The 23,913-nt window shown below is 48.2% G+C and overlaps 23 non-coding genes across 23 annotated transcripts; all 23 read left to right on the forward strand.

Moving 5' to 3' along the window:
- Window positions 1-1,644: 1,644 nt before the first annotated feature.
- On the forward strand, window positions 1,645-1,717 carry Trnaf-gaa (transfer RNA phenylalanine (anticodon GAA)). The gene has a single exon. It is a non-coding gene; the product is annotated as a tRNA-Phe (tRNA).
- Window positions 1,718-2,255: 538 nt separating this feature from the next.
- Window positions 2,256-2,328, forward strand: Trnak-uuu (transfer RNA lysine (anticodon UUU)). Its single transcript has one exon. It is a non-coding gene; the product is annotated as a tRNA-Lys (tRNA).
- Window positions 2,329-2,465: 137 nt separating this feature from the next.
- Window positions 2,466-2,547, forward strand: Trnas-cga (transfer RNA serine (anticodon CGA)). Its single transcript has one exon. It is a non-coding gene; the product is annotated as a tRNA-Ser (tRNA).
- Window positions 2,548-3,234: 687 nt separating this feature from the next.
- On the forward strand, window positions 3,235-3,316 carry Trnas-uga (transfer RNA serine (anticodon UGA)). Its single transcript has one exon. It is a non-coding gene; the product is annotated as a tRNA-Ser (tRNA).
- A 596-nt stretch (window positions 3,317-3,912) lies between these two features.
- Trnaf-gaa (transfer RNA phenylalanine (anticodon GAA)) lies at window positions 3,913-3,985 on the forward strand. The gene has a single exon. It is a non-coding gene; the product is annotated as a tRNA-Phe (tRNA).
- A 739-nt stretch (window positions 3,986-4,724) lies between these two features.
- Window positions 4,725-4,806, forward strand: Trnas-cga (transfer RNA serine (anticodon CGA)). Its single transcript has one exon. It is a non-coding gene; the product is annotated as a tRNA-Ser (tRNA).
- Window positions 4,807-5,496: 690 nt separating this feature from the next.
- On the forward strand, window positions 5,497-5,578 carry Trnas-uga (transfer RNA serine (anticodon UGA)). The gene has a single exon. It is a non-coding gene; the product is annotated as a tRNA-Ser (tRNA).
- Window positions 5,579-6,174: 596 nt separating this feature from the next.
- On the forward strand, window positions 6,175-6,247 carry Trnaf-gaa (transfer RNA phenylalanine (anticodon GAA)). The gene has a single exon. It is a non-coding gene; the product is annotated as a tRNA-Phe (tRNA).
- A 739-nt stretch (window positions 6,248-6,986) lies between these two features.
- On the forward strand, window positions 6,987-7,068 carry Trnas-cga (transfer RNA serine (anticodon CGA)). Its single transcript has one exon. It is a non-coding gene; the product is annotated as a tRNA-Ser (tRNA).
- Window positions 7,069-7,758: 690 nt separating this feature from the next.
- Window positions 7,759-7,840, forward strand: Trnas-uga (transfer RNA serine (anticodon UGA)). Its single transcript has one exon. It is a non-coding gene; the product is annotated as a tRNA-Ser (tRNA).
- Window positions 7,841-8,436: 596 nt separating this feature from the next.
- Window positions 8,437-8,509, forward strand: Trnaf-gaa (transfer RNA phenylalanine (anticodon GAA)). Its single transcript has one exon. It is a non-coding gene; the product is annotated as a tRNA-Phe (tRNA).
- A 739-nt stretch (window positions 8,510-9,248) lies between these two features.
- Window positions 9,249-9,330, forward strand: Trnas-cga (transfer RNA serine (anticodon CGA)). The gene has a single exon. It is a non-coding gene; the product is annotated as a tRNA-Ser (tRNA).
- A 690-nt stretch (window positions 9,331-10,020) lies between these two features.
- On the forward strand, window positions 10,021-10,102 carry Trnas-uga (transfer RNA serine (anticodon UGA)). The gene has a single exon. It is a non-coding gene; the product is annotated as a tRNA-Ser (tRNA).
- A 596-nt stretch (window positions 10,103-10,698) lies between these two features.
- On the forward strand, window positions 10,699-10,771 carry Trnaf-gaa (transfer RNA phenylalanine (anticodon GAA)). The gene has a single exon. It is a non-coding gene; the product is annotated as a tRNA-Phe (tRNA).
- A 739-nt stretch (window positions 10,772-11,510) lies between these two features.
- Window positions 11,511-11,592, forward strand: Trnas-cga (transfer RNA serine (anticodon CGA)). The gene has a single exon. It is a non-coding gene; the product is annotated as a tRNA-Ser (tRNA).
- A 4,012-nt stretch (window positions 11,593-15,604) lies between these two features.
- Window positions 15,605-15,677, forward strand: Trnaf-gaa (transfer RNA phenylalanine (anticodon GAA)). Its single transcript has one exon. It is a non-coding gene; the product is annotated as a tRNA-Phe (tRNA).
- A 538-nt stretch (window positions 15,678-16,215) lies between these two features.
- On the forward strand, window positions 16,216-16,288 carry Trnak-uuu (transfer RNA lysine (anticodon UUU)). Its single transcript has one exon. It is a non-coding gene; the product is annotated as a tRNA-Lys (tRNA).
- Window positions 16,289-16,425: 137 nt separating this feature from the next.
- Window positions 16,426-16,507, forward strand: Trnas-cga (transfer RNA serine (anticodon CGA)). Its single transcript has one exon. It is a non-coding gene; the product is annotated as a tRNA-Ser (tRNA).
- A 687-nt stretch (window positions 16,508-17,194) lies between these two features.
- Window positions 17,195-17,276, forward strand: Trnas-uga (transfer RNA serine (anticodon UGA)). Its single transcript has one exon. It is a non-coding gene; the product is annotated as a tRNA-Ser (tRNA).
- A 1,030-nt stretch (window positions 17,277-18,306) lies between these two features.
- Trnaf-gaa (transfer RNA phenylalanine (anticodon GAA)) lies at window positions 18,307-18,379 on the forward strand. The gene has a single exon. It is a non-coding gene; the product is annotated as a tRNA-Phe (tRNA).
- Window positions 18,380-19,118: 739 nt separating this feature from the next.
- Trnas-cga (transfer RNA serine (anticodon CGA)) lies at window positions 19,119-19,200 on the forward strand. Its single transcript has one exon. It is a non-coding gene; the product is annotated as a tRNA-Ser (tRNA).
- A 3,987-nt stretch (window positions 19,201-23,187) lies between these two features.
- Trnaf-gaa (transfer RNA phenylalanine (anticodon GAA)) lies at window positions 23,188-23,260 on the forward strand. Its single transcript has one exon. It is a non-coding gene; the product is annotated as a tRNA-Phe (tRNA).
- Window positions 23,261-23,797: 537 nt separating this feature from the next.
- Window positions 23,798-23,870, forward strand: Trnak-uuu (transfer RNA lysine (anticodon UUU)). The gene has a single exon. It is a non-coding gene; the product is annotated as a tRNA-Lys (tRNA).
- Window positions 23,871-23,913: the final 43 nt, after the last annotated feature.

The following is a 23,913-nucleotide window of genomic DNA, read 5'->3' on the forward strand; positions in this document are numbered from 1 at the left end:
AGGTCGTTTTCTTCCAACCCGATTGTTTTGCAGTATCCCCGTTTTAATTGGCGTAACATATGGACGAATATTAGCTTACCCGTTCATTCAGCAACTGTTGCCTCCCTATGGTATAAGGTGGTTAATCAGCTGATTCCTACGAACGTACGACTTCATCGTATAGGTTTATGTGTCTCTCCGCTTTGTCAAACGTGTGGTTGTGTTGATACGCTCCCACACCGATTTACCTGCGCTGACCGTCTTCGCATGTGGTACTGGCTGCGCCGACAATTGGCGTTACTCACCAGGAGTTCGGAATCGGCATTTACAACTGATATCCTCTGCTGGCCGGACACGGTTTTTTATCCCCGGACAAAGAACAACACCATTATGTGGCTTCTTGGCCGTTACATTTTTGCAGTGGTTGATGGTGATGGTCTTTCCGATTTTATTTCGTTTATTGGTTACATGCTTCATGAGTACTGGACGCAAAAATCTTTCCCACATCTTAAGAGGGACTTTGCGAATATGCTTAGTATTGTTTTCGAAAAGCAGGGGATTGGTTAAGTTTCCACTTCTATTGATAATTACTGCGCCAGATGCATTAATGGCACCGGTATAGGGGCATACTGATCTCACTTCATGATACGGAAGACATTCTCGCTAGTTCTTAGTTCTTTTACCTTCCTGCCAAGCTTTTACCTGTTTGGATAGACGACGCATCATGACCCCCGTGTCCACATATAAGTATCATAAGACTCTGAACCAAGGACAATTACTACGTCTTGGTGCGACTGTGCTTCAGTGCAGGGAGGAGGAGACGTCATGGCCAGGCCTCGGGATTCGACCCCTGCCCAACACGCCTCCACCGAGCTGCAAGGAGACAAAAAAAAAGATAAAAAAAAAGTGGTTAAGGCGTTAAAAAAAAATGGATAAGGCAAAAAAAAAAATGGATAAGGCATCGGTCTCCTAAACCGGGGATTGTGGGTTCGAGTATAAAAAAAAAAAAAAAAAAAAAAAAGTGGTTAAGGCGTCTGACTTGAAATCAGATTCCCTCTGGGAGCGTAGGTTCGAGTCCTGCCGACTGCGAAAATTTTCTCGCTCTCAGAAGAAGGACGTTCAGCTGCATCCTAGCGGTTGCGTCTCCACTAAACACGTGGATCGCCAGCAATGTGCAGGGTGCAGCGCTACAGTCGCGCCCAGAAGCCACAGCTCATCTCCTCGTCTCACAGCCGTCCACCAGGTGTCAGTGCAAGTGTCACCTCTCTGGGCAGTGCAGATGTGTCCATTTTAGCTTGCAGACGATGACGTGTAGCAATTTATGAGCTAGCGCAAGTCAAATGTTTTACCGTGTGTATCTGCTAGATGCTGCCTCTCACACGCTGGAGAGGCTCACTGCTTCTTGTGTCTCGTTCTTTGCACACGAGTTGCACGTGGCATCGATATAGCACAGGTTTTCTAGCGTCAGCGAAGTCAATATTACATGAATCGAGTCGAAGTGTTTGCTTGTTACGATGATGGAAGCAGAAGAAATGTGTGTGGTACTTCACTGCATCTGCTGCTCGCCTTTCAGCGTCCCTGTGTCTTATCAGATGAAGATGACTGTGAAATTGGCGACGGGGCAGAGGTCAACGAAGACGTGCAAAACAGAGACGTTCAACGTCAGCCGAAATAGCTCAGTTGGGAGAGCGTTAGACTGAAGATCTAAAGGTCCCTGGTTCGATCCCGGGTTTCGGCATGCATTCGTTTTGAAGCTGACGCCAATGGAATTGCTCTGAGTTTGTGATAATGTAACTACCGCCGAGAACAAAAATGACTCCCTCCTGTAGCTGTTCTGGTTGTCCAGTGCATGCCATAAGAGGAACACAGTAGGCAAATGCCTGGGAAGCAAGAAAATAAAAAAAAAGTCCTACCTATTGCGTTCCCTTTTTTGTGTCAGGACGTGAAGAACGTCTCCAACGGAACCGTGAAATGAGCGAAAACGTGGGAAACATTGCATTCGAAATGCTTGTGAATTTTCCAGTTGCCCAGTGAGTGTCGACAGAACACGTAAATCCTCTGCTCCAACGTATGAGACGTAACGATTGCTGCAATTTGTTCTTGCGTCATGTGTCAGCATTCTTCGATAGTCTGTTACGAGCTTAGCACGATAAGTTTGTAGACAGCATCCAGGCGACGTTTTATTAGTTACAGCTCCATGCAGCGAGTGCACAACAGTAAAGGACATGAGTCAATGTGCAGTTGTGTATCGTGGAAGGTTTACAAACGTCTTGTGAGCCCGGATAGCTCAGTCGGTAGAGCATTAGGCTTTTAACCTAAGGGTCCAGGGTTCAAGTCCCTGTCCGGGCGGAAATTTTAATACTTTGGTAGTGATTCGTCTAGTAGAGGTGGAAACACTACGGAAAAGAATGCAACTACGCCGTTTCCTGACACCACAGTGCTTTAAACGGTAGCAGTTGCATGTGTCGGCAGAACTCGCGCTACCGGCAGTCGTGGCCGAGTGGTTAAGGCGTCTGACTCGAAATCAGATTCCCTCTGGGAGCGTAGGTTCGAGTCCTACCGGCTGCGTGCGATTTTGCGTAAAGAGCAGCAAATATTTTCACACACGTGAACGCGGATGCAAACCAATGACGCCACTCTCAACAAGACGAAAATTTAAGAATACTGAGTTTCGCAACGGCCGCTGCTTCCTGTGGCTACCGGTTCACCTCGCACTGACGCTGGGACTGCAGAAAGCCGTCGCAGGCCCACGAGTGCGCTCCCGTCATTTTCTCGCGCCGACGCCGAGTTTGTGAGTACACAGATGTGCTTGGAAGTGTTGGACAGAGCGAACATTCATTTCTTTTTAAGAATCGTAATTCAGTCATTCGAGTGCGGCAAAAGCAATGGTGCAGCGTTTCTTTTGTTAAGATCTCGCAGCTACTTGCAAGTATGTCCACCGCTTAAGACGACAGAAAAGCAGCGTCAGTGGGAAGTCGGTGAAGTCGCCATTGGAGCCATAAGGCAGTAATTACGACATGTGAATCACTCGCACACCACGCAGCTGTACGGTAGCTCAGTCGGTAGAGCGTTAGGTTTTCAACCAAAGGGTGTTGGGTTCAAGCCCCTGTCTGGGCGAAAATTAATACACTTTCGTAACGGCTAATGTGCTGGCAATGGAAACACTAGAGAAAAGAGTGAGGCCACGCCGCTTTCTGCCATCGGATTGCTTCTAAAGATGTCACTTTCACTTGTCGGAAGACGATATTGGCACAGGCAGTCGTGGCCGAGTGGTTAAGGCGTCTGACTTGAAATCAGATTCCCTCTGGGAGCGTAGGTTCGAGTTCTGCCGACTGCGAAAATTTTCTCGCTCTCACAAGATGAACGTTCAGTTGCGTCACTACTAAACACGTGGGTCACCAGCAATGTGCAGTGTTATTTGATCCATGGCGCAGCGTTACAGTCGCGCCCAGAAGCCGCAGCTCATCTCCCCGTCTCACAGCCGCCCACCAGGTGTTAGTACAAGTGTCGCCTCACTGGGCAGTGCAGACGTGTCCATTTTAGCTTGCAGACGATGACGTGTAGCCATTCATGAGCTAACGCAAGTCGAATGTTTTACCGCGTGTATCTGCTAGGTACTGCCTCTTATACGGTGGAGAGGCTCACTCCTCCTTGTGTCTCGTTCGCTGCACACGAGTTGCCCCTGGCATCGATATAGCACGGGTTTTCTAGCGCCAGCGTGGCGTCACGTGAATTCAGCGAAGTCAATATTACACGAATCGAGTCGACATGTTTGCTTTTAACGATGATGGAAGCAGAAGAAATGTGTGTGGAACTTCGCTGCATCGGATGCTCGCCTTTCAGCGTCCCTGTGTCTTATCAGACGAAGGTGACTGTGAAAGTGGCAACGAGACAGAGTTCACGAACACATGCAAACAGCAAACCTCAGCGTCAGCCGAAATAGCTCAGTTGGGAGAGCGTTAGACTGAAGATCTAAAGGTCCCTGGTTCGATCCTGGGTTTCGGCACGTATTCATTTTGATGCGACGCCCATGGAATTGCTCTGCGTTTGCGATAATGCAACTACCGCTGACAACAAAAATGACTCTCTCCTGTAGCTGTTCTGGTTGCCTAGTGCATGCCATAAGAGGAACTCACTAGACAACTAACTCCCTTAGAAGCAAAAGAATCAAAAAAGTCCTACCGACTGCGTTTCCTTTTTCTGTCAGGTGGTGAAGAAGGTCTTCAACGGAACCGTGAAATGAGCGAAAACGTGGGAAACATTGCATTCGAAATTCTTGTGAATTTTCCAACTGGCCAGTGAGGGTCGACTAAACACGTAAATTCTCTGCTCCAACGTATGAGCCGTAACGACTGCTGTAATTTGTTGTTGCATCGTGTGTCAGCAGTCTTCGATAGTGTGTTACGAGCTTAGCGCGATAAGTCTGTAGACAGCATTCAGGCGACGTTTTATTAGTAACTGCTCCATGCAGCGATTGCACAACAGTAAAGGACATGAGTGAATGTATCGTGGGGGGTTTCGCAGCCTCGTGCGAGCCCGGACAGCTCAGTCGGTGGAGCATAGGGCTTTTTAACCTAAGGGTCCAGGGTTCAAGTCCCTGTGTCGGCGGAAATTTTAATACTTTGGTAGCGATTCGTCTGGTAGCGGTGGAAACGCTACGGAAAATAATGCAGCTACGCCGTCTTCTGACACCACAGTGCTTGAAACGTTAGCAGTTGCATGTGTCGGCAGAACCCGCGCTAGCGGCAGTCGTGGCCGAGTGGTTAAGGCGTCTGACTCGAAATCAGATTCTCTCTGGGAGCGTAGGTTCGAGTCCTACCGGCTGCGTGCGATTTTGTGTAAAGAGGAGCAAAAATTTTCGCACACACGTGACATGCGTGGGCGAATGCGGGTGCAAACCAGTGACGCCATTCTCAACAAGACGAAAATTTCCGTTTAAGAATACTGAGTTTCGCGACGACCGCTTCTTACTGTGGTTATCGGTTGACCTCGCACTGACGCTGGGACTGCAGAAAGCCGTCGCTGAGATCGTGAGTACACAGATGTGCTTGAAAGTGTTGGACAGAGCGAACATTCATTTCTTTTTAAGAATCGCAATTCAATCATTCGAGTGCGGCAAAAGCAGTGGTGCAGCGTTTCTTTTCTTATGATCTCGCAGCTGCTTGGAAGTATGTCCATCGTTTAAGACGACAGAAAAGTAGCGTCAGCGGTGCGTCAGTGGGAAGTCGGTGAAGTCGCCATTGGAGCCATAAGCCAGCAATTACGACATGCGAATCACTCGGACACCACGCAGCTGTACGATAATGCTCGTGCGTGGGCCCGCATAGCTCAGTCGGCAGAGCGGTAGGTTCTCAATCAAATGGTCCTGGGTTCAAGTCCCTGTCTGGGCGAAAATTATTACATTTTGGAAACGGCCAATGGAAACCTTACAGAAATGAGTGAGGCCACGCCGCTTTCTGCCATCAGATTGCTTCTAAAGATGGCAGTTTCCGTTGTCGGGAGACATTTCCGCCACCAGCAGTCGTGGCCGAGTGGTTAAGGCGTCTGACTTGAAATCAGATTCCCTCTGGGAGCGTAGGTTCGAGTCCTGCCGACTGCGAAAATTTTCTCGCTCTCACAAGATGAACGTTCAGTTGCGTCACTACTAAACACGTGGGTCACCAGCAATGTGCAGTGTTATTTGATCCATGGCGCAGCGTTACAGTCGCGCCCAGAAGCCGCAGCTCATCTCCCCGTCTCACAGCCGCCCACCAGGTGTTAGTACAAGTGTCGCCTCACTGGGCAGTGCAGACGTGTCCATTTTAGCTTGCAGACGATGACGTGTAGCCATTCATGAGCTAACGCAAGTCGAATGTTTTACCGCGTGTATCTGCTAGGTACTGCCTCTTATACGGTGGAGAGGCTCACTCCTCCTTGTGTCTCGTTCGCTGCACACGAGTTGCCCCTGGCATCGATATAGCACGGGTTTTCTAGCGCCAGCGTGGCGTCACGTGAATTCAGCGAAGTCAATATTACACGAATCGAGTCGACATGTTTGCTTTTAACGATGATGGAAGCAGAAGAAATGTGTGTGGAACTTCGCTGCATCGGATGCTCGCCTTTCAGCGTCCCTGTGTCTTATCAGACGAAGGTGACTGTGAAAGTGGCAACGAGACAGAGTTCACGAACACATGCAAACAGCAAACCTCAGCGTCAGCCGAAATAGCTCAGTTGGGAGAGCGTTAGACTGAAGATCTAAAGGTCCCTGGTTCGATCCTGGGTTTCGGCACGTATTCATTTTGATGCGACGCCCATGGAATTGCTCTGCGTTTGCGATAATGCAACTACCGCTGACAACAAAAATGACTCTCTCCTGTAGCTGTTCTGGTTGCCTAGTGCATGCCATAAGAGGAACTCACTAGACAACTAACTCCCTTAGAAGCAAAAGAATCAAAAAAGTCCTACCGACTGCGTTTCCTTTTTCTGTCAGGTGGTGAAGAAGGTCTTCAACGGAACCGTGAAATGAGCGAAAACGTGGGAAACATTGCATTCGAAATTCTTGTGAATTTTCCAACTGGCCAGTGAGGGTCGACTAAACACGTAAATTCTCTGCTCCAACGTATGAGCCGTAACGACTGCTGTAATTTGTTGTTGCATCGTGTGTCAGCAGTCTTCGATAGTGTGTTACGAGCTTAGCGCGATAAGTCTGTAGACAGCATTCAGGCGACGTTTTATTAGTAACTGCTCCATGCAGCGATTGCACAACAGTAAAGGACATGAGTGAATGTATCGTGGGGGGTTTCGCAGCCTCGTGCGAGCCCGGACAGCTCAGTCGGTGGAGCATAGGGCTTTTTAACCTAAGGGTCCAGGGTTCAAGTCCCTGTGTCGGCGGAAATTTTAATACTTTGGTAGCGATTCGTCTGGTAGCGGTGGAAACGCTACGGAAAATAATGCAGCTACGCCGTCTTCTGACACCACAGTGCTTGAAACGTTAGCAGTTGCATGTGTCGGCAGAACCCGCGCTAGCGGCAGTCGTGGCCGAGTGGTTAAGGCGTCTGACTCGAAATCAGATTCTCTCTGGGAGCGTAGGTTCGAGTCCTACCGGCTGCGTGCGATTTTGTGTAAAGAGGAGCAAAAATTTTCGCACACACGTGACATGCGTGGGCGAATGCGGGTGCAAACCAGTGACGCCATTCTCAACAAGACGAAAATTTCCGTTTAAGAATACTGAGTTTCGCGACGACCGCTTCTTACTGTGGTTATCGGTTGACCTCGCACTGACGCTGGGACTGCAGAAAGCCGTCGCTGAGATCGTGAGTACACAGATGTGCTTGAAAGTGTTGGACAGAGCGAACATTCATTTCTTTTTAAGAATCGCAATTCAATCATTCGAGTGCGGCAAAAGCAGTGGTGCAGCGTTTCTTTTCTTATGATCTCGCAGCTGCTTGGAAGTATGTCCATCGTTTAAGACGACAGAAAAGTAGCGTCAGCGGTGCGTCAGTGGGAAGTCGGTGAAGTCGCCATTGGAGCCATAAGCCAGCAATTACGACATGCGAATCACTCGGACACCACGCAGCTGTACGATAATGCTCGTGCGTGGGCCCGCATAGCTCAGTCGGCAGAGCGGTAGGTTCTCAATCAAATGGTCCTGGGTTCAAGTCCCTGTCTGGGCGAAAATTATTACATTTTGGAAACGGCCAATGGAAACCTTACAGAAATGAGTGAGGCCACGCCGCTTTCTGCCATCAGATTGCTTCTAAAGATGGCAGTTTCCGTTGTCGGGAGACATTTCCGCCACCAGCAGTCGTGGCCGAGTGGTTAAGGCGTCTGACTTGAAATCAGATTCCCTCTGGGAGCGTAGGTTCGAGTCCTGCCGACTGCGAAAATTTTCTCGCTCTCACAAGATGAACGTTCAGTTGCGTCACTACTAAACACGTGGGTCACCAGCAATGTGCAGTGTTATTTGATCCATGGCGCAGCGTTACAGTCGCGCCCAGAAGCCGCAGCTCATCTCCCCGTCTCACAGCCGCCCACCAGGTGTTAGTACAAGTGTCGCCTCACTGGGCAGTGCAGACGTGTCCATTTTAGCTTGCAGACGATGACGTGTAGCCATTCATGAGCTAACGCAAGTCGAATGTTTTACCGCGTGTATCTGCTAGGTACTGCCTCTTATACGGTGGAGAGGCTCACTCCTCCTTGTGTCTCGTTCGCTGCACACGAGTTGCCCCTGGCATCGATATAGCACGGGTTTTCTAGCGCCAGCGTGGCGTCACGTGAATTCAGCGAAGTCAATATTACACGAATCGAGTCGACATGTTTGCTTTTAACGATGATGGAAGCAGAAGAAATGTGTGTGGAACTTCGCTGCATCGGATGCTCGCCTTTCAGCGTCCCTGTGTCTTATCAGACGAAGGTGACTGTGAAAGTGGCAACGAGACAGAGTTCACGAACACATGCAAACAGCAAACCTCAGTGTCAGCCGAAATAGCTCAGTTGGGAGAGCGTTAGACTGAAGATCTAAAGGTCCCTGGTTCGATCCCGGGTTTCGGCACGTATTCATTTTGATGCGACGCCCATGGAATTGCTCTGCGTTTGCGATAATGCAACTACCGCTGACAACAAAAATGACTCTCTCCTGTAGCTGTTCTGGTTGCCTAGTGCATGCCATAAGAGGAACTCACTAGACAACTAACTCCCTTAGAAGCAAAAGAATCAAAAAAGTCCTACCGACTGCGTTTCCTTTTTCTGTCAGGTGGTGAAGAAGGTCTTCAACGGAACCGTGAAATGAGCGAAAACGTGGGAAACATTGCATTCGAAATTCTTGTGAATTTTCCAACTGGCCAGTGAGGGTCGACTAAACACGTAAATTCTCTGCTCCAACGTATGAGCCGTAACGACTGCTGTAATTTGTTGTTGCATCGTGTGTCAGCAGTCTTCGATAGTGTGTTACGAGCTTAGCGCGATAAGTCTGTAGACAGCATTCAGGCGACGTTTTATTAGTAACTGCTCCATGCAGCGATTGCACAACAGTAAAGGACATGAGTGAATGTATCGTGGGGGGTTTCGCAGCCTCGTGCGAGCCCGGACAGCTCAGTCGGTGGAGCATAGGGCTTTTTAACCTAAGGGTCCAGGGTTCAAGTCCCTGTGTCGGCGGAAATTTTAATACTTTGGTAGCGATTCGTCTGGTAGCGGTGGAAACGCTACGGAAAATAATGCAGCTACGCCGTCTTCTGACACCACAGTGCTTGAAACGTTAGCAGTTGCATGTGTCGGCAGAACCCGCGCTAGCGGCAGTCGTGGCCGAGTGGTTAAGGCGTCTGACTCGAAATCAGATTCTCTCTGGGAGCGTAGGTTCGAGTCCTACCGGCTGCGTGCGATTTTGTGTAAAGAGGAGCAAAAATTTTCGCACACACGTGACATGCGTGGGCGAATGCGGGTGCAAACCAGTGACGCCATTCTCAACAAGACGAAAATTTCCGTTTAAGAATACTGAGTTTCGCGACGACCGCTTCTTACTGTGGTTATCGGTTGACCTCGCACTGACGCTGGGACTGCAGAAAGCCGTCGCTGAGATCGTGAGTACACAGATGTGCTTGAAAGTGTTGGACAGAGCGAACATTCATTTCTTTTTAAGAATCGCAATTCAATCATTCGAGTGCGGCAAAAGCAGTGGTGCAGCGTTTCTTTTCTTATGATCTCGCAGCTGCTTGGAAGTATGTCCATCGTTTAAGACGACAGAAAAGTAGCGTCAGCGGTGCGTCAGTGGGAAGTCGGTGAAGTCGCCATTGGAGCCATAAGCCAGCAATTACGACATGCGAATCACTCGGACACCACGCAGCTGTACGATAATGCTCGTGCGTGGGCCCGCATAGCTCAGTCGGCAGAGCGGTAGGTTCTCAATCAAATGGTCCTGGGTTCAAGTCCCTGTCTGGGCGAAAATTATTACATTTTGGAAACGGCCAATGGAAACCTTACAGAAATGAGTGAGGCCACGCCGCTTTCTGCCATCAGATTGCTTCTAAAGATGGCAGTTTCCGTTGTCGGGAGACATTTCCGCCACCAGCAGTCGTGGCCGAGTGGTTAAGGCGTCTGACTTGAAATCAGATTCCCTCTGGGAGCGTAGGTTCGAGTCCTGCCGACTGCGAAAATTTTCTCGCTCTCACAAGATGAACGTTCAGTTGCGTCACTACTAAACACGTGGGTCACCAGCAATGTGCAGTGTTATTTGATCCATGGCGCAGCGTTACAGTCGCGCCCAGAAGCCGCAGCTCATCTCCCCGTCTCACAGCCGCCCACCAGGTGTTAGTACAAGTGTCGCCTCACTGGGCAGTGCAGACGTGTCCATTTTAGCTTGCAGACGATGACGTGTAGCCATTCATGAGCTAACGCAAGTCGAATGTTTTACCGCGTGTATCTGCTAGGTACTGCCTCTTATACGGTGGAGAGGCTCACTCCTCCTTGTGTCTCGTTCGCTGCACACGAGTTGCCCCTGGCATCGATATAGCACGGGTTTTCTAGCGCCAGCGTGGCGTCACGTGAATTCAGCGAAGTCAATATTACACGAATCGAGTCGACATGTTTGCTTTTAACGATGATGGAAGCAGAAGAAATGTGTGTGGAACTTCGCTGCATCGGATGCTCGCCTTTCAGCGTCCCTGTGTCTTATCAGACGAAGGTGACTGTGAAAGTGGCAACGAGACAGAGTTCACGAACACATGCAAACAGCAAACCTCAGCGTCAGCCGAAATAGCTCAGTTGGGAGAGCGTTAGACTGAAGATCTAAAGGTCCCTGGTTCGATCCTGGGTTTCGGCACGTATTCATTTTGATGCGACGCCCATGGAATTGCTCTGCGTTTGCGATAATGCAACTACCGCTGACAACAAAAATGACTCTCTCCTGTAGCTGTTCTGGTTGCCTAGTGCATGCCATAAGAGGAACTCACTAGACAACTAACTCCCTTAGAAGCAAAAGAATCAAAAAAGTCCTACCGACTGCGTTTCCTTTTTCTGTCAGGTGGTGAAGAAGGTCTTCAACGGAACCGTGAAATGAGCGAAAACGTGGGAAACATTGCATTCGAAATTCTTGTGAATTTTCCAACTGGCCAGTGAGGGTCGACTAAACACGTAAATTCTCTGCTCCAACGTATGAGCCGTAACGACTGCTGTAATTTGTTGTTGCATCGTGTGTCAGCAGTCTTCGATAGTGTGTTACGAGCTTAGCGCGATAAGTCTGTAGACAGCATTCAGGCGACGTTTTATTAGTAACTGCTCCATGCAGCGATTGCACAACAGTAAAGGACATGAGTGAATGTATCGTGGGGGGTTTCGTAGCCTCGTGCGAGCCCGGACAGCTCAGTCGGTGGAGCATAGGGCTTTTTAACCTAAGGGTCCAGGGTTCAAGTCCCTGTGTCGGCGGAAATTTTAATACTTTGGTAGCGATTCGTCTGGTAGCGGTGGAAACGCTACGGAAAATAATGCAGCTACGCCGTCTTCTGACACCACAGTGCTTGAAACGTTAGCAGTTGCATGTGTCGGCAGAACCCGCGCTAGCGGCAGTCGTGGCCGAGTGGTTAAGGCGTCTGACTCGAAATCAGATTCCCTCTGGGAGCGTAGGTTCGAGTCCTACCGGCTGCGTGCGATTTTGCGTAAAGAGCAGCAAATATTTTCACACACGTGAACGCGGATGCAAACCAATGACGCCACTCTCAACAAGACGAAAATTTAAGAATACTGAGTTTCGCAACGGCCGCTGCTTCCTGTGGCTACCGGTTCACCTCGCACTGACGCTGGGACTGCAGAAAGCCGTCGCAGGCCCACGAGTGCGCTCCCGTCATTTTCTCGCGCCGACGCCGAGTTTGTGAGTACACAGATGTGCTTGGAAGTGTTGGACAGAGCGAACATTCATTTCTTTTTAAGAATCGTAATTCAGTCATTCGAGTGCGGCAAAAGCAATGGTGCAGCGTTTCTTTTGTTAAGATCTCGCAGCTACTTGCAAGTATGTCCACCGCTTAAGACGACAGAAAAGCAGCGTCAGCGGTGCGTCAGTGGGAAGTCGGTGAAGTCGCCATTGGAGCCATAAGCCAGTAATTACGACATGTGAATCACTCGCACACCACGCAGCTGTACGGTAGCTCAGTCGGTAGAGCGTTAGGTTTTCAACCAAAGGGTGTTGGGTTGAAGCCCCTGTCTGGGCGAAAATTAATACACTTTCGTAACGGCTAATGTGCTGGCAATGGAAACACTAGAGAAAAGAGTGAGGCCACGCCGCTTTCTGCCATCGGATTGCTTCTAAAGATGTCACTTTCACTTGTCGGAAGTCGATATTGCCACAGGCAGTCGTGGCCGAGTGGTTAATGGCAGCTGATGGTCGCCGGCTTACCTTACAGAATCAAATAACCCATGAACTTACCTGCTACTATGAGACCTTATATGCTGTGGCTGATTCTGATCCGGTTGATAATGACGAGATTTTAACTGCTATCCCATCAGTTTTAACAGAGGACCATAATACGGAATTTTTAGCTCCTTTTACTGCAGACGAAATTTCAGCTTTTATTGCTTGTTCACCATCTCACAAATCTCCTGGTCCGGATGGCCTTCCTAAGGAGTTTTTTGTTCGCTTTTGGCCTATTATAGGGCCTGTTTTTACGGATATAGTAAATGAAATTTTGAATGGTGGCTCAATTCCAGCCGATTTCAAGAGAGGTACGGTTGTCCTGATACCGAAAGCTGCTGGTTTGAAGACAGCTAGTGACTTTCGTCCTTTAACCCTTTTAAATTTTGATTATAAGACGGCTGCTAGGGCTGTTAATGCACGTCTATCCCTCTTGCTTACACCTGTGATAACTCCTTGTCAAAGCTGCTTTCCGGGGCGCTCCATCTTGACGCCTCTGGCGGGGTATCGTGATATTGTGTCGATTGTCGCTGTCACCAATATTTCCTGTGCGCTTTTATTTGTTGATTTTAGTAAGGCTTTTGATCGTGTGTCCCATTCGTTTTTAGAGCTTCTGCTGCGCCGACTCGGTTTTAATGAAAAGGCGCTGCTGGTACTTAAGAATATGACGACTGGCATTTCTGCTAAGATTGACATTAATGGCCAGCTGACGAAGGTCATTGATATTAAACGTGGCGTCCCGCAAGGTAGCCCTTTATCCATGACCCTTTATGCTCTCTCCCTTCAACCACTCCTCACACGTCTCAACTCGACACTTCGTGGTCTTACGATCTCTGGGGTTACCCAGACAGCAACAGCTTATGCTGATGATTTGGTTGTTTTGCTTCGTTCCGCCGCAGAAGTGCCGCTGTTGAAAATGGAACTAGATAAATTTTCTGCAGCCTCAGGTTCTCGTATTAACCCCCGTAAAAGCAAACTCCTGAATTTGCGGGGCTTTGAACGTGTGGTTATTCCGTGGGTTATGGCTGTTGAACACCATACACATTTAGGTATCTATCTTGAACGGTGTCCTCTTCGTATGGCTGCAAAAAATTGGCAAGTGGCCATTTCCAAGCTTCAAGGTGTTTTATTCGAACACTCATGGCGTTCGATACCGCTACTGCAAAAAAAGCGTGTATTAGACACTTATGTTTTATGTAAAGTATATTACGTTGCTCAGTTGTTTCCGCTTCCCCGAATGCAGGGTGCAAAAATGGTCCAGCTTATTAACAGATATATTTGGCGGGGGCACATTTTTAAATTACGTTGTGATGTTTTTACGAAGCCGCGTCTTGAGGGCGGCTTGTCGTTCACCGATGTCCGTGTCAAGGCTGCTGCCCTTTATGTTAAGCGAACCCTCCATCTTTTATTTTCTGAGTCCCCGACTGTTACTTCGCGATTACTCCATGTCGTTCGTCCTGAGAGCTTGTCACCGCCTATTAACGTAGGGTCTCTAAATGCGAAGCTACGACATGTTCGGGACTTCTACATTGAGATTAGTTACCTGGATCTCCACTTACAACGTCGTCCTGTTTTTACTACGCGAACACTGCTTGCCAAATGGCACAGGTCGTTTTCTTCCAACCCGATTGTTTTGCAGTATCCCCGTTTTAATTGGCGTAACATATGGACGAATATTAGCTTACCCGTTCATTCAGCAACTGTTGCCTCCCTATGGTATAAGGTGGTTAATCAGCTGATTCCTACGAACGTACGACTTCATCGTATAGGTTTATGTGTCTCTCCGCTTTGTCAAACGTGTGGTTGTGTTGATACGCTCCCACACCGATTTACCTGCGCTGACCGTCTTCGCATGTGGTACTGGCTGCGCCGACAATTGGCGTTACTCACCAGGAGTTCGGAATCGGCATTTACAACTGATATCCTCTGCTGGCCGGACACGGTTTTTTATCCCCGGACAAAGAACAACACCATTATGTGGCTTCTTGGCCGTTACATTTTTGCAGTGGTTGATGGTGATGGTCTTTCCGATTTTATTTCGTTTATTGGTTACATGCTTCATGAGTACTGGACGCAAAAATCTTTCCCACATCTTAAGAGGGACTTTGCGAATATGCTTAGTATTGTTTTCGAAAAGCAGGGGATTGGTTAAGTTTCCACTTCTATTGATAATTACTGCGCCAGATGCATTAATGGCACCGGTATAGGGGCATACTGATCTCACTTCATGATACGGAAGACATTCTCGCTAGTTCTTAGTTCTTTTACCTTCCTGCCAAGCTTTTACCTGTTTGGATAGACGACGCATCATGACCCCCGTGTCCACATATAAGTATCATAAGACTCTGAACCAAGGACAATTACTACGTCTTGGTGCGACTGTGCTTCAGTGCAGGGAGGAGGAGACGTCATGGCCAGGCCTCGGGATTCGACCCCTGCCCAACACGCCTCCACCGAGCTGCAAGGAGACAAAAAAAAAGATAAAAAAAAAGTGGTTAAGGCGTTAAAAAAAAATGGATAAGGCAAAAAAAAAATGGATAAGGCATCGGTCTCCTAAACCGGGGATTGTGGGTTCGAGTATAAAAAAAAAAAAAAAAAAAAAAAAAAAGTGGTTAAGGCGTCTGACTTGAAATCAGATTCCCTCTGGGAGCGTAGGTTCGAGTCCTGCCGACTGCGAAAATTTTCTCGCTCTCAGAAGAAGGACGTTCAGCTGCATCCTAGCGGTTGCGTCTCCACTAAACACGTGGATCGCCAGCAATGTGCAGGGTGCAGCGCTACAGTCGCGCCCAGAAGCCACAGCTCATCTCCTCGTCTCACAGCCGTCCACCAGGTGTCAGTGCAAGTGTCACCTCTCTGGGCAGTGCAGATGTGTCCATTTTAGCTTGCAGACGATGACGTGTAGCAATTTATGAGCTAGCGCAAGTCAAATGTTTTACCGTGTGTATCTGCTAGATGCTGCCTCTCACACGCTGGAGAGGCTCACTGCTTCTTGTGTCTCGTTCTTTGCACACGAGTTGCACGTGGCATCGATATAGCACAGGTTTTCTAGCGTCAGCGAAGTCAATATTACATGAATCGAGTCGAAGTGTTTGCTTGTTACGATGATGGAAGCAGAAGAAATGTGTGTGGTACTTCACTGCATCTGCTGCTCGCCTTTCAGCGTCCCTGTGTCTTATCAGATGAAGATGACTGTGAAATTGGCGACGGGGCAGAGGTCAACGAAGACGTGCAAAACAGAGACGTTCAACGTCAGCCGAAATAGCTCAGTTGGGAGAGCGTTAGACTGAAGATCTAAAGGTCCCTGGTTCGATCCCGGGTTTCGGCATGCATTCGTTTTGAAGCTGACGCCAATGGAATTGCTCTGAGTTTGTGATAATGTAACTACCGCCGAGAACAAAAATGACTCCCTCCTGTAGCTGTTCTGGTTGTCCAGTGCATGCCATAAGAGGAACACAGTAGGCAAATGCCTGGGAAGCAAGAAAATAAAAAAAAAGTCCTACCTATTGCGTTCCCTTTTTTGTGTCAGGACGTGAAGAACGTCTCCAACGGAACCGTGAAATGAGCGAAAACGTGGGAAACATTGCATTCGAAATGCTTGTGAATTTTCCAGTTGCCCAGTGAGTGTCGACAGAACACGTAAATCCTCTGCTCCAACGTATGAGACGTAACGATTGCTGCAATTTGTTCTTGCGTCATGTGTCAGCATTCTTCGATAGTCTGTTACGAGCTTAGCACGATAAGTTTGTAGACAGCATCCAGGCGACGTTTTATTAGTTACAGCTCCATGCAGCGAGTGCACAACAGTAAAGGACATGAGTCAATGTGCAGTTGTGTATCGTGGAAGGTTTACAAACGTCTTGTGAGCCCGGATAGCTCAGTCGGTAGAGCATTAGGCTTTTAACCTAAGGGTCCAGGGTTCAAGTCCCTGTCCGGGCGGAAATTTTAATACTTTGGTAGTGATTCGTCTAGTAGAGGTGGAAACACTACGGAAAAGAATGCAACTACGCCGTTTCCTGACACCACAGTGCTTTAAACGGTAGCAGTTGCATGTGTCGGCAGAACTCGCGCTACCGGCAGTCGTGGCCGAGTGGTTAAGGCGTCTGACTCGAAATCAGATTCCCTCTGGGAGCGTAGGTTCGAGTCCTACCGGCTGCGTGCGATTTTGCGTAAAGAGCAGCAAATATTTTCACACACGTGAACGCGGATGCAAACCAATGACGCCACTCTCAACAAGACGAAAATTTAAGAATACTGAGTTTCGCAACGGCCGCTGCTTCCTGTGGCTACCGGTTCACCTCGCACTGACGCTGGGACTGCAGAAAGCCGTCGCAGGCCCACGAGTGCGCTCCCGTCATTTTCTCGCGCCGACGCCGAGTTTGTGAGTACACAGATGTGCTTGGAAGTGTTGGACAGAGCGAACATTCATTTCTTTTTAAGAATCGTAATTCAGTCATTCGAGTGCGGCAAAAGCAATGGTGCAGCGTTTCTTTTGTTAAGATCTCGCAGCTACTTGCAAGTATGTCCACCGCTTAAGACGACAGAAAAGCAGCGTCAGTGGGAAGTCGGTGAAGTCGCCATTGGAGCCATAAGGCAGTAATTACGACATGTGAATCACTCGCACACCACGCAGCTGTACGGTAGCTCAGTCGGTAGAGCGTTAGGTTTTCAACCAAAGGGTGTTGGGTTCAAGCCCCTGTCTGGGCGAAAATTAATACACTTTCGTAACGGCTAATGTGCTGGCAATGGAACCACTAGAGAAAAGAGTGAGGCCACGCCGCTTTCTGCCATCGGATTGCTTCTAAAGATGTCACTTTCACTTGTCGGAAGACGATATTGGCACAGGCAGTCGTGGCCGAGTGGTTAAGGCGTCTGACTTGAAATCAGATTCCCTCTGGGAGCGTAGGTTCGAGTCCTACCGGCTGCGTGCGATTTTGTGTAAAGAGGAGCAAAAATTTTCGCACACACGTGACATGCGTGGGCGAATGCGGGTGCAAGCCAGTGACGCCATTCTCAACAAGACGAAAATTTCCGTTTAAGAATACTGAGTTTCGCGACGACCGCTTATTACTGTGGTTATCGGTTGACCTCGCACTGACGCTGGGACTGCAGAAAGCCGTCGCTGAGATCGTGAATGCACAGATGTGCTTGAAAGTGTTGGACAGAGCGAACATTCATTTCTTTTTAAGAATCGCAATTCAATCATTCGAGTGCACAAAAGCAGTGGTGCAGCGTTTCTTTTCTTATGATCTCGCAGCTGCTTGGAAGTATGTCCATCGTTTAAGACGACAGAAAAGTAGCGTCAGCGGTGCGAAAGAAACAAGAAAAAAAAAAAAAAAAAAAAATGTCCTGCCGACTGCGAAAATTTTCTCGCTCTCACAAGATGAACGTTCAGTTGCGTCACTACTAAACACGTGGGTCACCAGCAATGTGCAGTGTTATTTGATCCATGGCGCAGCGTTACAGTCGCGCCCAGAAGCCGCAGCTCATCTCCCCGTCTCACAGCCGCCCACCAGGTGTTAGTACAAGTGTCGCCTCACTGGGCAGTGCAGACGTGTCCATTTTAGCTTGCAGACGATGACGTGTAGCCATTCATGAGCTAACGCAAGTCGAATGTTTTACCGCGTGTATCTGCTAGGTACTGCCTCTTATACGGTGGAGAGGCTCACTCCTCCTTGTGTCTCGTTCGCTGCACACGAGTTGCCCCTGGCATCGATATAGCACGGGTTTTCTAGCGCCAGCGTGGCGTCACGTGAATTCAGCGAAGTCAATATTACACGAATCGAGTCGACATGTTTGCTTTTAACGATGATGGAAGCAGAAGAAATGTGTGTGGAACTTCGCTGCATCGGATGCTCGCCTTTCAGCGTCCCTGTGTCTTATCAGACGAAGGTGACTGTGAAAGTGGCAACGAGACAGAGTTCACGAACACATGCAAACAGCAAACCTCAGCGTCAGCCGAAATAGCTCAGTTGGGAGAGCGTTAGACTGAAGATCTAAAGGTCCCTGGTTCGATCCCGGGTTTCGGCACGTATTCATTTTGATGCGACGCCCATGGAATTGCTCTGCGTTTGCGATAATGCAACTACCGCTGACAACAAAAATGACTCTCTCCTGTAGCTGTTCTGGTTGCCTAGTGCATGCCATAAGAGGAACTCACTAGACAACTAACTCCCTTAGAAGCAAAAGAATCAAAAAAGTCCTACCGACTGCGTTTCCTTTTTCTGTCAGGTGGTGAAGAAGGTCTTCAACGGAACCGTGAAATGAGCGAAAACGTGGGAAACATTGCATTCGAAATTCTTGTGAATTTTCCAACTGGCCAGTGAGGGTCGACTAAACACGTAAATTCTCTGCTCCAACGTATGAGCCGTAACGACTGCTGTAATTTGTTGTTGCATCGTGTGTCAGCAGTCTTCGATAGTGTGTTACGAGCTTAGCGCGATAAGTCTGTAGACAGCATTCAGGCGACGTTTTATTAGTAACTGCTCCATGCAGCGATTGCACAACAGTAAAGGACATGAGTGAATGTATCGTGGGGGGTTTCGCAGCCTCGTGCGAGCCCGGACAGCTCAGTCGGTGGAGCATAGGGCTTTTTAACCTAAGGGTCCAGGGTTCAAGTCCCTGTGTCGGCGGAAATTTTAATACTTTGGTAGCGATTCGTCTGGTAGCGGTGGAAACGCTACGGAAAATAATGCAGCTACGCCGTCTTCTGACACCACAGTGCTTGAAACGTTAGCAGTTGCATGTGTCGGCAGAACCCGCGCTAGCGGCAGTCGTGGCCGAGTGGTTAAGGCGTCTGACTCGAAATCAGATTCTCTCTGGGAGCGTAGGTTCGAGTCCTACCGGCTGCGTGCGATTTTGTGTAAAGAGGAGCAAAAATTTTCGCACACACGTGACATGCGTGGGCGAATGCGGGTGCAAACCAGTGACGCCATTCTCAACAAGACGAAAATTTCCGTTTAAGAATACTGAGTTTCGCGACGACCGCTTCTTACTGTGGTTATCGGTTGACCTCGCACTGACGCTGGGACTGCAGAAAGCCGTCGCTGAGATCGTGAGTACACAGATGTGCTTGAAAGTGTTGGACAGAGCGAACATTCATTTCTTTTTAAGAATCGCAATTCAATCATTCGAGTGCGGCAAAAGCAGTGGTGCAGCGTTTCTTTTCTTATGATCTCGCAGCTGCTTGGAAGTATGTCCATCGTTTAAGACGACAGAAAAGTAGCGTCAGCGGTGCGTCAGTGGGAAGTCGGTGAAGTCGCCATTGGAGCCATAAGCCAGTAATTACGACATGTGAATCACTCGCACACCACGCAGCTGTACGGTAGCTCAGTCGGTAGAGCGTTAGGTTTTCAACCAAAGGGTGTTGGGTTGAAGCCCCTGTCTGGGCGAAAATTAATACACTTTCGTAACGGCTAATGTGCTGGCAATGGAAACACTAGAGAAAAGAGTGAGGCCACGCCGCTTTCTGCCATCGGATTGCTTCTAAAGATGTCACTTTCACTTGTCGGAAGTCGATATTGCCACAGGCAGTCGTGGCCGAGTGGTTAATGGCAGCTGATGGTCGCCGGCTTACCTTACAGAATCAAATAACCCATGAACTTACCTGCTACTATGAGACCTTATATGCTGTGGCTGATTCTGATCCGGTTGATAATGACGAGATTTTAACTGCTATCCCATCAGTTTTAACAGAGGACCATAATACGGAATTTTTAGCTCCTTTTACTGCAGACGAAATTTCAGCTTTTATTGCTTGTTCACCATCTCACAAATCTCCTGGTCCGGATGGCCTTCCTAAGGAGTTTTTTGTTCGCTTTTGGCCTATTATAGGGCCTGTTTTTACGGATATAGTAAATGAAATTTTGAATGGTGGCTCAATTCCAGCCGATTTCAAGAGAGGTACGGTTGTCCTGATACCGAAAGCTGCTGGTTTGAAGACAGCTAGTGACTTTCGTCCTTTAACCCTTTTAAATTTTGATTATAAGACGGCTGCTAGGGCTGTTAATGCACGTCTATCCCTCTTGCTTACACCTGTGATAACTCCTTGTCAAAGCTGCTTTCCGGGGCGCTCCATCTTGACGCCTCTGGCGGGGTATCGTGATATTGTGTCGATTGTCGCTGTCACCAATATTTCCTGTGCGCTTTTATTTGTTGATTTTAGTAAGGCTTTTGATCGTGTGTCCCATTCGTTTTTAGAGCTTCTGCTGCGCCGACTCGGTTTTAATGAAAAGGCGCTGCTGGTACTTAAGAATATGACGACTGGCATTTCTGCTAAGATTGACATTAATGGCCAGCTGACGAAGGTCATTGATATTAAACGTGGCGTCCCGCAAGGTAGCCCTTTATCCATGACCCTTTATGCTCTCTCCCTTCAACCACTCCTCACACGTCTCAACTCGACACTTCGTGGTCTTACGATCTCTGGGGTTACCCAGACAGCAACAGCTTATGCTGATGATTTGGTTGTTTTGCTTCGTTCCGCCGCAGAAGTGCCGCTGTTGAAAATGGAACTAGATAAATTTTCTGCAGCCTCAGGTTCTCGTATTAACCCCCGTAAAAGCAAACTCCTGAATTTGCGGGGCTTTGAACGTGTGGTTATTCCGTGGGTTATGGCTGTTGAACACCATACACATTTAGGTATCTATCTTGAACGGTGTCCTCTTCGTATGGCTGCAAAAAATTGGCAAGTGGCCATTTCCAAGCTTCAAGGTGTTTTATTCGAACACTCATGGCGTTCGATACCGCTACTGCAAAAAAAGCGTGTATTAGACACTTATGTTTTATGTAAAGTATATTACGTTGCTCAGTTGTTTCCGCTTCCCCGAATGCAGGGTGCAAAAATGGTCCAGCTTATTAACAGATATATTTGGCGGGGGCACATTTTTAAATTACGTTGTGATGTTTTTACGAAGCCGCGTCTTGAGGGCGGCTTGTCGTTCACCGATGTCCGTGTCAAGGCTGCTGCCCTTTATGTTAAGCGAACCCTCCATCTTTTATTTTCTGAGTCCCCGACTGTTACTTCGCGATTACTCCATGTCGTTCGTCCTGAGAGCTTGTCACCGCCTATTAACGTAGGGTCTCTAAATGCGAAGCTACGACATGTTCGGGACTTCTACATTGAGATTAGTTACCTGGATCTCCACTTACAACGTCGTCCTGTTTTTACTACGCGAACACTGCTTGCCAAATGGCACAGGTCGTTTTCTTCCAACCCGATTGTTTTGCAGTATCCCCGTTTTAATTGGCGTAACATATGGACGAATATTAGCTTACCCGTTCATTCAGCAACTGTTGCCTCCCTATGGTATAAGGTGGTTAATCAGCTGATTCCTACGAACGTACGACTTCATCGTATAGGTTTATGTGTCTCTCCGCTTTGTCAAACGTGTGGTTGTGTTGATACGCTCCCACACCGATTTACCTGCGCTGACCGTCTTCGCATGTGGTACTGGCTGCGCCGACAATTGGCGTTACTCACCAGGAGTTCGGAATCGGCATTTACAACTGATATCCTCTGCTGGCCGGACACGGTTTTTTATCCCCGGACAAAGAACAACACCATTATGTGGCTTCTTGGCCGTTACATTTTTGCAGTGGTTGATGGTGATGGTCTTTCCGATTTTATTTCGTTTATTGGTTACATGCTTCATGAGTACTGGACGCAAAAATCTTTCCCACATCTTAAGAGGGACTTTGCGAATATGCTTAGTATTGTTTTCGAAAAGCAGGGGATTGGTTAAGTTTCCACTTCTATTGATAATTACTGCGCCAGATGCATTAATGGCACCGGTATAGGGGCATACTGATCTCACTTCATGATACGGAAGACATTCTCGCTAGTTCTTAGTTCTTTTACCTTCCTGCCAAGCTTTTACCTGTTTGGATAGACGACGCATCATGACCCCCGTGTCCACATATAAGTATCATAAGACTCTGAACCAAGGACAATTACTACGTCTTGGTGCGACTGTGCTTCAGTGCAGGGAGGAGGAGACGTCATGGCCAGGCCTCGGGATTCGACCCCTGCCCAACACGCCTCCACCGAGCTGCAAGGAGACAAAAAAAAAGATAAAAAAAAAGTGGTTAAGGCGTTAAAAAAAATGGATAAGGCAAAAAAAAAAAATGGATAAGGCATCGGTCTCCTAAACCGGGGATTGTGGGTTCGAGTATAAAAAAAAAAAAAAAAAAAAAGTGGTTAAGGCGTCTGACTTGAAATCAGATTCCCTCTGGGAGCGTAGGTTCGAGTCCTGCCGACTGCGAAAATTTTCTCGCTCTCAGAAGAAGGACGTTCAGCTGCATCCTAGCGGTTGCGTCTCCACTAAACACGTGGATCGCCAGCAATGTGCAGGGTGCAGCGCTACAGTCGCGCCCAGAAGCCACAGCTCATCTCCTCGTCTCACAGCCGTCCACCAGGTGTCAGTGCAAGTGTCACCTCTCTGGGCAGTGCAGATGTGTCCATTTTAGCTTGCAGACGATGACGTGTAGCAATTTATGAGCTAGCGCAAGTCAAATGTTTTACCGTGTGTATCTGCTAGATGCTGCCTCTCACACGCTGGAGAGGCTCACTGCTTCTTGTGTCTCGTTCTTTGCACACGAGTTGCACGTGGCATCGATATAGCACAGGTTTTCTAGCGTCAGCGAAGTCAATATTACATGAATCGAGTCGAAGTGTTTGCTTGTTACGATGATGGAAGCAGAAGAAATGTGTGTGGTACTTCACTGCATCTGCTGCTCGCCTTTCAGCGTCCCTGTGTCTTATCAGATGAAGATGACTGTGAAATTGGCGACGGGGCAGAGGTCAACGAAGACGTGCAAAACAGAGACGTTCAACGTCAGCCGAAATAGCTCAGTTGGGAGAGCGTTAGACTGAAGATCTAAAGGTCCCTGGTTCGATCCCGGGTTTCGGCATGCATTCGTTTTGAAGCTGACGCCAATGGAATTGCTCTGAGTTTGTGATAATGTAACTACCGCCGAGAACAAAAATGACTCCCTCCTGTAGCTGTTCTGGTTGTCCAGTGCATGCCATAAGAGGAACACAGTAGGCAAATGCCTGGGAAGCAAGAAAATAAAAAAAAGTCCTACCTATTGCGTTCCCTTTTTTGTGTCAGGACGTGAAGAACGTCTCCAACGGAACCGTGAAATGAGCGAAAACGTGGGAAACATTGCATTCGAAATGCTTGTGAATTTTCCAGTTGCCCAGTGAGTGTCGACAGAACACGTAAATCCTCTGCTCCAACGTATGAGACGTAACGATTGCTGCAATTTGTTCTTGCGTCATGTGTCAGCATTCTTCGATAGTCTGTTACGAGCTTAGCACGATAAGTTTGTAGACAGCATCCAGGCGACGTTTTATTAGTTACAGCTCCATGCAGCGAGTGCACAACAGTAAAGGACATGAGTCAATGTGCAGTTGTGTATCGTGGAAGGTTTACAAACGTCTTGTGAGCCCGGATAGCTCAGTCGGTAGAGCATTAGGCTTTTAACCTAAGGGTCCAGGGTTCAAGTCCCTGTCCGGGCGGAAATTTTAATACTTTGGTAGTGATTCGTCTAGTAGAGGTGGA

The sequence above is a fragment of the Schistocerca nitens genome, unplaced genomic scaffold, assembly GCF_023898315.1.
Source record: "Schistocerca nitens isolate TAMUIC-IGC-003100 unplaced genomic scaffold, iqSchNite1.1 HiC_scaffold_385, whole genome shotgun sequence".
NCBI classification, from domain to species: domain Eukaryota; kingdom Metazoa; phylum Arthropoda; class Insecta; order Orthoptera; family Acrididae; genus Schistocerca; species Schistocerca nitens.